At 39.2% G+C, this 13,330-nt stretch overlaps 1 protein-coding gene and 1 non-coding gene across 4 annotated transcripts in view; one reads left to right on the top strand and one right to left on the bottom strand.

The window, feature by feature from the left end:
* The window catches only part of LIMS1 (LIM zinc finger domain containing 1), a 197,427-nt gene that overhangs the window by 87,682 nt on the left and 96,415 nt on the right, over positions 1–13,330 (bottom strand). The gene's annotated exons all lie outside the window — the stretch shown is intronic.
* LOC140512919 (U6 spliceosomal RNA) lies at positions 6,777–6,878 on the top strand. Its single transcript, XR_011969975.1, has one exon. It is a non-coding gene; the product is annotated as a U6 spliceosomal RNA (small nuclear RNA).

Genomic DNA, 13,330 nt, shown 5'->3' with positions numbered 1-13,330 from the left:
CATACAAAACTGATACATGAGTGGTCCCTTTGAAAAATACTTACATAAGAATGAGTCAAGATTTTTTTAAAAAGTGTTTTCAAAAGTAAACGTGGTAGGCTGAGGTGAAGAAAACTACTCAGTGGCTAAGCCATGACAAGGCAGGAAACACGTGACTATGTGGGATGCAGCCTGTTTGATAAACACATGTGGCTTGATAAATATGATGTAAGGTACTCGGTTCTCAAACTATAATACAAACAAGAAAAAAAAATCATTCTTTGCCTGTTGACCAGAAATGAATAATGTCTTGAATAAAATGGAGTTAAGTTAAATGAATTCTTTTAAGTTAGTAAAAATGTCAGAGTCGAATAAGACCAAAGCTTTTTCTATTACAATATGATCAATGAAAGCTACAAAGAGGCAAGTTTTACACTGGATATAAAGAAAAAACTTATTAATAATGAGAGCTACACAAAAGTAGAATTGGCTTTATTTATTTGTGCCAAAGGGAGTTCTTGTGTGAGGGCAGCCTGGACTGTAAAGCTTCTGAAGTCAGGTCAACAAGGATTTATTAAACACCTATCATGCACCAGATAATGGGTTAGGATCCCTTTCTGATTTTATTCTACTGTGATACTTTTTTTTAAGTGTCTTTCATTCCAGTTTTTTACTACCATAAAAATTGTTGCTACCAGTATTGTGTCATATACATCAAACTTCTCTTCCCATCTTTGGTTTCTTTGGGGTATATGCTCAACAATGAGATGATTACTGGGATCAAAAGGTGGAAGCAGTTTGATAATTTCTCATATTAATACAAATGAATCAGTCCAAAATGATTGCACTGATTCATAGCTCTAAAGAAAGTACTAGTATTATACTGTTGGTAGAACCGTAAACTGATCCAATCATTCCAGAGAACAATTGGTCACTATGCCGAGGGCTATAAAACTGTGCATACCCTTTGATCTAGCAGATGCTACTATTAGGTCTGTACCCCAAAAAATCAAAGCAAAAAGCACACATATGTATAAAAATATTTCTAGTGGTATTCTTTTTGTGGTAAAGAATTGGAAACTGAGGAGATGTACATCACTCTGTGTGGCATATGATTGGGATGGGATACTACTGTGTTGTAACAAAAAATGAAGAAGATGGTTTCAGAAAACCCTAGAAAGTCTATGCTGCTTTCTTGCTTCTATAAACATCTACTGCAATTATGATCAATATTCTACAGTTCAGACCTTTTTTAAACTGGTTTGACAAGTACTAGCCTCATTCTGCTCAATTATGAACTCCTTGAGACAGATACTCTATTTTAAACTTTTTTTATAGCTCCTAAAACAAATAACAATGCTTAGCGTAAGGCCTAATTTAATACAAACCTGATTGGTTTGGAAGGCCAAAGGCATGGGATGCAATGAATCCAAGGCTTTGCTAATCTGTCACATGTGGGACCCTGCTGGGGATGGAAGCTCAATTCCATGTGGACAGTCTCGGGCGGGTAAAGGTGGGAACTTCTAAATCTTAGAGTTCTCACGAGGCCCCCCAGGAAACGACTGGGAATCGAGGTGAACCGAGCTATCTCGTGTATTTCCGCCTCTTCCCGTGAGAAACGTGATGGCTCTCCCCGCCCTTGAGATTGTCCCGGATCTGGGCACACCTATTGTTATCTAACAGCATGGTATTCAGGTGCAAACTATGCGGCTGGAGAGCTTAATTAGGATCAGGAAAGCCTGAAGGCGCTCTTAGGCGGGAGGGGCGCAGAGCGGACAGGACAGAAGGCTCCGCTTTTCCTCTCTCCGCTCTCCCCTCCCCCTCTCTCCCCACTTACACTTCTGCTTCCAATCTCTTATTGTAAGATCTTTGCCTCCTTGGGAGATTCTTCGCTCCCTCCTAAGGAAGAATTCCCCTGCACTTGTAACCAGAACCCTGAATAAAGCTCAACCCTTATTCGACTCTGATAGGTCTCTTCTCTCATACGAGTATCCGGTTTGGCCAGCCGAAGACCTCCGGATAGAGGTAAGGTAAGACTCGGGTAGCCCACAGGCCTCTAGGCCTGGCAGAACCTGGGTTAAATGACCAAGTAAATCAGCGGTCCTCTCTGTGTTCTGTTTTCATGAAATGATTAGATGATCTGATCTCTAAGCTTCACCCAGCACCTCTCCCCTCTTTTTTCGTAAACATTTCAGAAATTTTAGAAAATGATTTTCCAGGTTGAATTGATAATCTCACATGTGTTTCAAAATATTTCTTTGCATTCAGCATTAAAGAATTTGCTATTATATAACATAGATTATGTATGCAATACAATATAAATAAACTTTATGTAATAATATTAACATATTATATAAACTTTTCAATACACTATAGATTTTCAGAAAAGTTTCCTTTTATAGTAAGAATGGGGAAACTCAAGCCTTTTTCATGCTTGCAGGGAATTACACAGTATTTTGCTTGTATGAACTCAACACTTAACATTTCAGTTTTCAGTGTCCTATTCCAAATAATCCCTTCACAGGACAGAGGAGAAACTTAAAATATAATCAAGCATCACATCCCTCAAATAAGCAATTAGTGGTATTTAATGGTCAGCTAATGTTCTTGCAAACATTTGTTAAGTTCAGTGATGGTAACTTTTTGATCCGGAGCAGCTGCTAACAAGGCACCTCCACCAGCTTTTATAGCCCTAACTTCAGACAGGCCTGTGAATTGGCTGAGTGAGTACCTGTGTATTTCCAAGTCATTGATTTCCATTTATGACACAGAACAGGGGACAGATTTCATATTGCACAACCAAGACTTGGAGCTTGGTGGAAACAAACCCTTTAAATAGTATCTCTTGAATAATCATTGACAGGGGAAACATTTCTCCAAACACCCTTCCCCAGGCTCTGGGCTTCCTCCTTGGGACATGTTTTTTATGTGTGGGAGCACGTACAACCACACATACATGAACACACAACCAAGTTAAAAGTCTCACAAAGGGCATGGTTGCACCTCCAACTCCTGGTTTCTTTTCTAAGTGAAGGCTCCCAGGGTGAACTGGGTTTTCTTGATTACATGCATTAACCAACATGTTCTGCGGATTTGCAGAAGGAGGTTCAAACCACAACTGTGTACCACTGTGTGTGGGTTCAAGTTCAAATTCGTGGGGTGAAGAATATGAGAACAAATCACCACAATTCTAGAAATAAACAACCAAAAAGGGCAAGCTATGGAGATATCAGGCAATTCAAAGTAACAGTTCACTGTGAAAAAGCTACTGCCCACATTTCCTCTGGGGTGTGGCATGCTATTAGCTAGCAGCCCCATATCACGATTACATACAGCTAGACCTGTGACTATAAATCATCATATCCCTGACCCATGCCAATTTGACTAAGTCATCCATCAGCTTTATTAACAAAAATGCCTAGATTATTGTCTCATCTTATAACCAAGGTCACAAAACAAATCAAAGAGCTTACAATCTAATCAGGGGTAACAACACAGAAAAAAATATATATATACATATATACACACAAGGTAAGCTATATACAAGTGTAATGTTAATTATGTTAATGAGAGTTGAAGATCTTTCCCCACCCATTAACGGGTCTGCCCATTAAGGGAAGCTTGATTAGGGGAGACTGGTTTTGTAGGAAGGCCCGTACACCTTTTGTTAATTTCTAATGAGGCACTGGTTCTCAAGGGTTGTGTTGCGATTTGGCTCTAAAAAGTGTATATGTACTCTGAGGTGAAGTTTTGTTTTGGGGTTTACTCACTGGAAGTGTTTGTTTGGCCTGATGAGACTCTGGGTAGCTGCTAAGGAGCTCCGCCGCCCTTCCACTTTGAAAAGCCAGATGTTGGTGCTTCTTTCTCTGATAACTATGTACGTATAGTCAGACAGCTGGATCTGTCTGTTGGTCTTTATTTCTATGTTCATATTTTCTTTGAAGTACAGGGTGCTCACTTCTCCCGCTGAACTAAGTGAATGATATATGTGTTTGATTAATGTAGATTGTTGACCCCTCAAAAGCTGCTTTCCTTTTAGAAAAGTTGATCTAAGAACCTGTACAGCAGGCCTTCCTGTGTATGCCGGGGTCCTTGTTGTTACAATAAGAAGTTACAAGAAATAACTACAGAGGGAAGGCACTGGAATTAAAAAGGATTGGAAAAGGCTTCCCGTAGAAGGTAGGATTTTAGAGGAGAATTTAAGGAGGTCAGAGTGGAGGAAGGAGAGCCTTCCAGGTATGGGGCAAAGCCAGGGAGAATATGGCTTTGTAAACTTCAGAGTGATACATATCTAAATGTCAACACTGATGTTCTATACATGTGACATGATAAAAAGGCATTGGCTGGTGGCTTTTTTTTAGTGGTGGCTAACATCTTGCACAAAGAATGTATTTACTAATAGTATCCTAAGATCATAGATTTAGAGTTGGGAGAGATCTCAGAGCTCATTAGTTAATTACTTTCCTTTTATAGACAACAAAACTGAGGCCCAGAGAAGGAACTTGACTTGGCCAAGATCACAAAGGTAGCCAAGAGAGGTGAACTGAAACTTAGAACTCTGGCTACAAAACTACCCTATCTTGGAGGGGGAAAAAGAAGCAATAGAGAATTGTCCTGCTCCTCCACCTTAAGGTTTTGTAATTAATCCTTTTTACTAACATTTCTGTGTTTAATTAAGAAATAGCCTGGGGTAGTGGAAAGAGATTTAGAATCCTAAGTGTTTCCTTTTCAAATCTTGGCTATAACACTTCTTCTAAGCAAGTTATTTCCTGGGCTTCAAGTTTCCTTATCTGTGAACTAAGGGTATTAGCCTTAACAACCTCTGAGATTCCCCTTCTGTCTAGGAAATCTGGGATATGCTGCATTTTAGAGCACAGACGTGTTCCAGAAAAGATGTGGCTACATTTCGTTTTTTGCAAACTGAATCATGTATAATTCATCAAGGAAGTTCTTCAGTCAAAGGAATTTTATTGGTCATCATTTTGTTAAGTGAACAATCACTACCTAACGCCTTTTTTTTTTTTTTTTTGGTAAAAGTAGATTTTTGCATGTTAATTAGTGTAAAGTCAGATACCTATTGTGTCATTTGGATCTCTACAATGCTGCCAAATTTGGCTCCTTTCTGCTCTACCCACCCACCATGCACTTCATAACATCCAAATATCTGATAAAGCTTCCTAAAATAAACTTTCACTTAAAAAAATCAGTTAACAAAAGTTCTTGTGAATGACAGGAGGAAAAATACAAGCTTGCTTTCTACATTCCAAGGCCGGTAGAATCAAGAGTCAACAATACCAGTTGTCTGAGTACTATGGACAACAAACATGGCTCCTCTCCCTTTCCTGGAATTCAAAGATATTCACTTCAAATCTGCTCTTTCCCACCTACCATGAACTCGCCACTATAGGCTATGACTTTCCTGATTTTAAATCCAACACGCCATCTGTCATGCCACCCTGCTGCATCACTAACAAGCTGTTTTTAATTCTACCTTTTTATTTGGTCCAGATTCTATGACTTAATTGGGTTGGGTACAGAAACTTCCTTTACCAGTGAAGGCTATCACTGTTCTGCAACATAAGTGTTGGGATGAAAGGTTATTAAAAGACTTTCCCAGGGTCACACAGTCACATTATGTATAAGACAGGAAATTTGAACTCAGGATGCTGGTATACAAACCTGCTTTTCAGCATGATTCAAATTAGGTTGCTTTTCCAGTCCAACTTAATTATGACCTGAACTTAATGACTTGAAGATGAAGTTACCAGGTATTGAAATACAGCAACTTGATGATTGTGTCCCCATTTGGGAAAGTACACTTTGGTCATCATGGTTTTGCAACAGATAGCATTTTGCTCACATGCTTCCCACATCCAAAGCTCAGGTCTCCAGGTCCCCTTATTCTTTATTTCTACCTCCTTTCTAATGAAGACAAGATATATACATTTTATAAACTTTAGTCCTACCCTCTTCATTTTTTGGTCAAGTATGAAACCTCTTCAGAGAATTTGAACTATTTCTTTGCTTTTCTCAGGAACTTCTAGGCACATTTTCAAAATAACAAAAGAGTTTTTAAACGATGTTTACATAAATTATTTCTTCTCCCCCCAGTTTTCTGGATAAGGGAACCAATTCAGAGGTCTCAAATAGCTTGTGGTCACCCACAGAACAGACTAAAACTAAGATCTCATGACAGATGATATATTGGGGTCTTCCCCAAAACATAAGTTTGCAACCCCACCATATCACCCCCTACCTGCTATAGCAGGATGAACTGAATTAAAGAATGCTTTGCAAATTTTAAAGCACCATACACATGTTAGCTATCATTATTATAGGAATTTTTGCTTAAGGGAGAGCCTGAATTGGATGATCTCTCTAAGGTATTATTGGAATGAGAGATTCTGTGATTCCATAGTTCCTAATGTAGGGCTTAGAACCATCTCCATCCCCACCCCTATCTCAACACACACACACACACACACACACACACACACACACACACACACACACTGCTAAAGTGAATTATAAACCAGAAGTTGTGTCTGAATATTCACAGGTTCAGAAATCACTGGAGCAGAATTTAGCTCTAATAACTAAAGACCTTTCTCTCCCTCAGGTCCCTGGGGCAGTTCCCCAGACAGACTGGATAAGCAGATTTTAAATCAATGCCATTCCCATTTGGTACTTGTCTTTGCCCTTACAAACTGTTATCATGTCCAGACCTAAATGGCAATTTGGTACACATCTGGTTTCTTCTCTGCTTCATAACATATGTTATAAATAAGTACACAGAATTGCTGACTTAGCCTATATACTTAAAATTGGAATAATACAGAGATTAGCATGGCCTCTGCACTAGCATGACACCCAAACTGTAATGGGAGTTTTGGTTTTCTCAATGAAGGGGAGAGGAGGCTGGAGGCAGAAAAGATGGCTCTTCATTTGCAAACAAAATAAGATGTAATTAAAAATAACTGAGTACATACAGAATTTTTTATGTCATTTAGATAAAGAAAGAAAGGCACTTTTGAACATTAGTGTCTAACATAGAGAATTATAATATGCATATTTGGCTAATATTCTCATAATGATCTACAGCGAAAGAAAAGTGGTCAAACGGATGACCTTCAAAATAACGAAAATTTTGGTTTTTCTGGGGTCTGGTTGGATTCAGATAACCATGTCTGCAATGGTTTCCTTGGAAGCTGTATCTGAATATTCACAAATGTTTCCAAGAATTCTAACTACCAAGGCTGGATGTTCGCTTCTAAATTAATTGTCCTTTTCAAAGTACTTCCATAGTAACTATGAAGATAATGCCAGCCAACAGAAGCCACAGAGATCCACAACTTCAGAAGGGAATGCTACTGAGATGATAATAATAACATCTAACATTTGTCATTTATATAGCACATTAAGGTTTTAGAGTGAGAGACTTGCCATTTTACTCCTACTGTCTGGGCAAATAACATACTGAAGACAGAATGAGATAAAAATAAGAGTAAACATTACCTGTGTCTAACTCCTGGGTAGAGAGGCATACACAGGACAATCAGGATCCCAGTTTTAAAGTTTTGTGGGGTTTTAGGGACCATCTAGTTCAGTCTCCTTATTTTACAGATGAGAAAAACTGTGGCCCAGAGGGAAGTGACATTGCTTAAAGTCAAATAGGTAGAAGCATCAGAGCTGGGATCTGAACCCAAGACCTTGGACTCTTCACCTAGTATTCTTTCCATTTCTTTCCCACTCTTTTCTTCCCCCTTTAACTGCCTCATAGGGTAGCTGGGTGCGGCAGTGGATAGAGCACTGGGTTTAGAATCAGGAAGACTCATTTTCATGAGATCAAATCCATCCATAGGCACTTACCAGCTGTGTGACCCTGGGCAAATCACCTAACCCTCTCAGTTCCTCATCTGTAACACGAGCTGGAGAAGGAAATGGCCAGCCACTCCAATATCTTTGTCAAGAAAACCCCCAATGGCGTCAAGAAGAATCAGACACAACTGAAAAGGATGGAACAACAATAACCCAGGAGACCATTATTAACTGACACATAACTACCTCTTTAAGTTGAATAATCCTTGTTCGTTTCACCATTCCTTCTCTATAGCCTTAATATCCAATCTTTAGCTTATGTTTATACTTTTCTTAAAGCTTCAGACTTTTCCCACTTTAAGCTGTGGAGCAATTAAAAAAAAAAAGGAAAGTCTTGATAGAAGATCTAGGACAACAAAATAAATCAATGAACAACTCTCACGACTACTCCAGTTTTCTGTAATACTTCCACCATTACTTTTATAACGTGCCCAGTCCCTGGCACACGGTTAGCACTATGGAAATGCTTGTTCTCTTCTCTTCTTTCCCTAACACTTTACTCCCTAGCGTTTTAGACAGTGAAATGGAAAGAGTCTAGGACTTAAGAGTTAGGAAGACTTGAGTCTGAACCTTATCTCAGATATTCCCTACCTGTACGACCCTGGACGAGTCATTTAACCACTCTGTGCCTTGTTTCCTCATCTGTAAAATGGGAACTTTAACAACACCGATCTCATAGTGACTTAAATGTAAAATGATATACAAACCTTAAAGCGCTATTTAATGAGACTACTAACATGATATTATTATTATCCTACTGAATATAGACTCACAAAATAGAAGAAAAATATTTTTGAATTAGGTAAGTGGCTTTAGGACTTAAAATTCTTAACGAGGGCATTTTCAGGGAAGCAACACAAAGACAAGACCAGCAGGGGAAAATGGAAGAAACTGTTTCCATAATCAATGTTACTTTTTATGTGGGAGATTATATGGCACGTGGTGGAGACCTCTACACTTGGAATAAGGAAAACTTGGGTTTGAATGCAGCTACTGTCTCTCTAGCTGTTTTTTTCATCTGAGCCCCATTCTGTAAAACGAGAATAAGAAGACCTGCAGTACCTACCTTACAGAGTTTCTCTGAGGCTCCAACAACATCATGTATGGAAGATGCTTTGTGAACCTTCAAATGCATGGGATTTTATTTTTTGCAACAGCTGAACAATTCACAAAGTCACCATAAGCCCCATAGGTCAAGAATCCTTCACTGTCACTTTCTCCTATTATTTCTTTTGCCCAACACAACATTTAACCACTGATTAAACACCTGTCTTGTCAAAATGGGCCAGGACACTTATACAGCCACTGAGAAAGACTAGATGAAGGATATGCTTTCTTAAAAAAAATGCTAGTAAATTGTCTCAATGTTTACTCCACACTGAAATGTACTCTCTGGTCCTTTCAGGGTCCTTACCATGTCAATCGTTTTTAGAGGATCATGGTTTTAAGTCAGCTAACTTTCCAAACGCTATTTCTGCCCCCATGTGGTTTACCTTCAGAAAAATACAGGAAAAGGATATGTATGAAAATTAATCCACAAACATTTGCTAAATGCTTACTATATACCAGGTATTGTGCTAGGTGCTGGAGATACAATAAAGGCAGAAACAATTCCTCCAGGGAAAATACTTTTAATTTCTCTTACTTTAGATACACAGCTGAAAAGGACCTCCGGTTATCTAGTCCTGTCATCAGATTTTACAGATGCAGAAAATGAAGTCCAGAAAAATTAAATAACTTGACCAACATCACATATGTAGCAGAGTGAGAATTCCAACCCAGGTCCTCTGACTCAAAATCCACTGTTCTTCCCACTGCCTCCTTCTCAAGTTTTATCAATTTGCCATCTTAACCCTCAGTGATATATCAGAGAAAGCTCTTTCAGAAAATTTTGAGAGCATCCATCCCTCCTCACCTGTAGCTAATGAAATGACTGACAAGAGTGCTAAGTAGATTTCAGTGGTAGCAAAAATTAATAAAATCTAAAATTAAAACAAAAATATGAGTATCATTTGAGGAAACAGGTGAACAAATTATGGTGTTTAAATGTGTGATTCAGTCTTGGCTTGTTCTCAGGATCATGACTGTGGAAATCGGTGGGAGAGCACTAATGACTTAGATCCTGGCTGAGACAGTCTTAGATGAGGTTCCCTCTAGACACTAGTTTCTCAACGAAGGCTGACCTTGAGTTTCTTTTCCCAAACTCCCTCAAAACCTATAATGACCACAAGAACCTGAGGAATTCTGGGTAGCCTGCTCAGCCCCCAGGCTACCTAAGGTCTACCCAGTTTCACAGAATTATAGTGGAACGGGGTTTCAGAAGTCACTGAATCTAGCCTCTTCATTATACTAATCAGAAAACTAAGGCACTGGGTGATTAAATGACCTGCCCAGGGTCACACTGAAGTAGTATTTAGTTGAGCTAGGATCTGCACAAGATTTTCCAGATTCCGAGTTCAGTGCTCTGCCCTCTGATCTAAACTACCTTTCTATGCCTACTATTAATCACCAGGGAAATGTCTCCTCTGAGAGTGCAGTAAGTCCAGGATACAAATGTAGCGTATGAACAATTCTGAGACTTGAATAAATTGATACAGAATAAAGCAAGGAGAACCAGGCGAATAAATATGCTAGAGAAAATGAAAGCAATGGTACAAAGCAGCCAATTTCTGACTAATTGTTAATGACTAATCCTGGCTCCAAAGAATAAATGATAAAAAAAAAAATTTGACATTTATGTAGCACTTTGAAGTTTACAAGGCAATTTACATACATTATCTCCCTGAGAGGCAGGTGATATTACTACCCCATTTTATAACTAAAGAAACAGATTCAGGGAGGTTCAGTTATTTGCCCAGCATAACACAGATGATGGTGGCAAAGCAAAATCCAAACCCAGGTCTTCTTGACCCTATTTACTATAATACGCTGCCTCTGATGAAGTACTAGAACTGACACCTCTAAAATACAGATCTGGCTAGGCCTCAGTTTCCTTATTTGTTAAATAAGGAGGCTGAAGTATTTGTATTCTGAGGTTATTTCCAAAGTTTTTAATGGTTCCTTGTTACCTTTAAGATAAAATACAAATTCTTTGGTCTGACATTTAAAGTCCTTCACAATGTATCTTCCCAGATTTATTACTGCTTGTTACACGCTCTACATTCAAGTCCAACTGGCCCCTTTGCTAGTCCTCCTACATAAGTCTCTCTTGTCTCCAAACCTTTGCCAAGGCCCTCCCAAATACCTGGAATTCTTGCTCTCCTCACCTCTATCTCTTAGAATCCCTAACTCCCTTGAAGACTCAGTTCAGGGGTCATATCCATTATCGATGTTGCTCAATTCAGGCCTGTCTGATTCTTCATGACCTCATTTGGGGTGTGCTTAGCAAAGATACTAGAGTGGTTTGCCATTTTTTCTCCAGCTCATTTTACAGATGAGGACCCGAGGCAAACAGGGTTAAGTGATATGTCCAGGGTCAAGCTTCTAAGTGCCTGAGGCCAACTTTGAACTCCGAAGATGAGTCTTTCTGACTCCAGGCCCAGCACTGCCTCTACTGTGCTACCCAGTTGTTATTAGGTCCCTCCAGATCTCCCTTACCCATCTTCTCCAACTACCCAGTTGTCACTAGTTTCCTTATCCCTTTTGAAATTATTTTTTATACTACATTTTGTACGTGTAAAGTGTATGCTTTTGTACATACACACATTTTATACTTACTTATGAGGGCTGGGACAGTTTGTTTTGTATTTTTTTAAATCTTTGTACCATTTCTCTGATGCCCCCACAGAGAAGAGATTTTAAAATGCTTGTTTCACTAAATCTTCTCTCCTCTTGGTATAGAAGAAGAGAGAGAGAATCTATGGATGCTACAGGTTGTCAGGAATAACAACCTTGTGAACTTCTTGGGGACAGGGATCACGTTTTTGCTTTTTTTGTATCTTTGGTGTTTAGCCCACAGTCTGCCTGGCACACAGCAAATACTGAATAAGTGCTGACTGGTTGGGTTTTTTTAATTGCTTTTTTTTCCCTATGAGACAAGGGAGGGTTCATTGAGGAGAGATACCCAAGGAAAGGAATGCGGTATACAAACAAAAGGCATGAATAAGTCTTTTTTTAAAAAAGAGCCTAGAGAAAGGGGGAAGAAAAGAATGTTTAACAGCTACTCAGCATAAGAATACTGAATCATAAAGTTATCAGAGATAAACTGTATAAAGTATAAAGATCAGAATAGAACACATTTGAGGCTGAGAGACTAAAAAAAAAAAACAACACCCAGTTATAAGATTAATAATAATGCAACTCAAGGGGTAGGTTGGGTTCCTGCCAAATTCATTTGGAACAGATGAATAAAGAACCTTTCCTAGTCTAAGTCTGAAGTACCAAGAGTAAATATTTAGCACAAACAGGGAACAGAAAAGGCTAGGAAAGAAGCATTTGACTAGATTTACATGTGAAAACACTCACCAGCCTTTCAGAGCATATCTGGGTGGGGAACTATCTAATTTCATTATAGAAGTGGAGATCTTTCTAAATGGCCAGGCCAAAGAAAAACGAGCCCCATAACCATATTGCAATGGACTCCATGGAAATGTCAGGCTGGCTGTTATTGAAATCATAGGCCTTTTGTTCCCAGTACACACTGCCTCCTTCCCTTGCCCCATTTCTTAAGACACATTCACTCACGGAAGATTCCATGCAACCTGTTCATAGTTACCCCTTTCTCCCACGATTCCCCATTAATGACACTTGAAAATTGGTCTCTAAGGTTCATTGTCTCTTCCCCTTACCATGGAGGGCTGATAACCCAAAACTGAAGCAAAATAAAGAATTATGTGCCAGACATTTGTGCTATGTGCTTTACAAATATCTCACTGGATCCTCACAACAGCTCTGGGAAGTAGGTGCTACGATTAACCCCATTTTATGGTTGAGGAAACTGAGGCAAACAGCAGTTGAGGGACCTGCTCAAGGTCACACAACTACTAATTTTTTGAACTTGTATTTGAACTGAGGTCTTCTTGACTTCAGGACCAGTGCCCTACTCACTCCATCACCTTGCACATTCTTCTGCTTTTATGTTATCTGGACCTGGGGGAAACAAAATTCCCTGAAGTAATAAGCTACTCTTGAAAGGTACATTCCTAATTTTTGAGGCACAAATTTGCATCTGACCATCATTTCCTTTGTCCTTCAGCCTCAATCAAGAACAAGCATGGAATTTCAAACCTTTTGATTTGGTAGATAGTTCAGTCAGCAATCAGGCTGCCAAATGTTCTGTGGAATAAAGAGTCAAGTGGGGCAATGGAAAGAGAGCTGGAGTTGAAGCCAGAGGATCTGAGTTCAAATTTCCTCTCTAACACTCCCTCCCTACAGGGCGCTGAGCACATCACTCAGTTTTTTCTCAGCTTCTTCTGTAAAATGACTAGATGGCCTTCTGAAGCCCCCTTGCATCTATGTAACTGTGATTCTAGGA

The sequence above is a fragment of the Notamacropus eugenii genome, chromosome 6 (assembly GCF_028372415.1).
Source record: "Notamacropus eugenii isolate mMacEug1 chromosome 6, mMacEug1.pri_v2, whole genome shotgun sequence".
Lineage (NCBI taxonomy): Eukaryota > Metazoa > Chordata > Mammalia > Diprotodontia > Macropodidae > Notamacropus > Notamacropus eugenii.
This window is presented reverse-complemented; position numbering and strand designations above follow the sequence as displayed.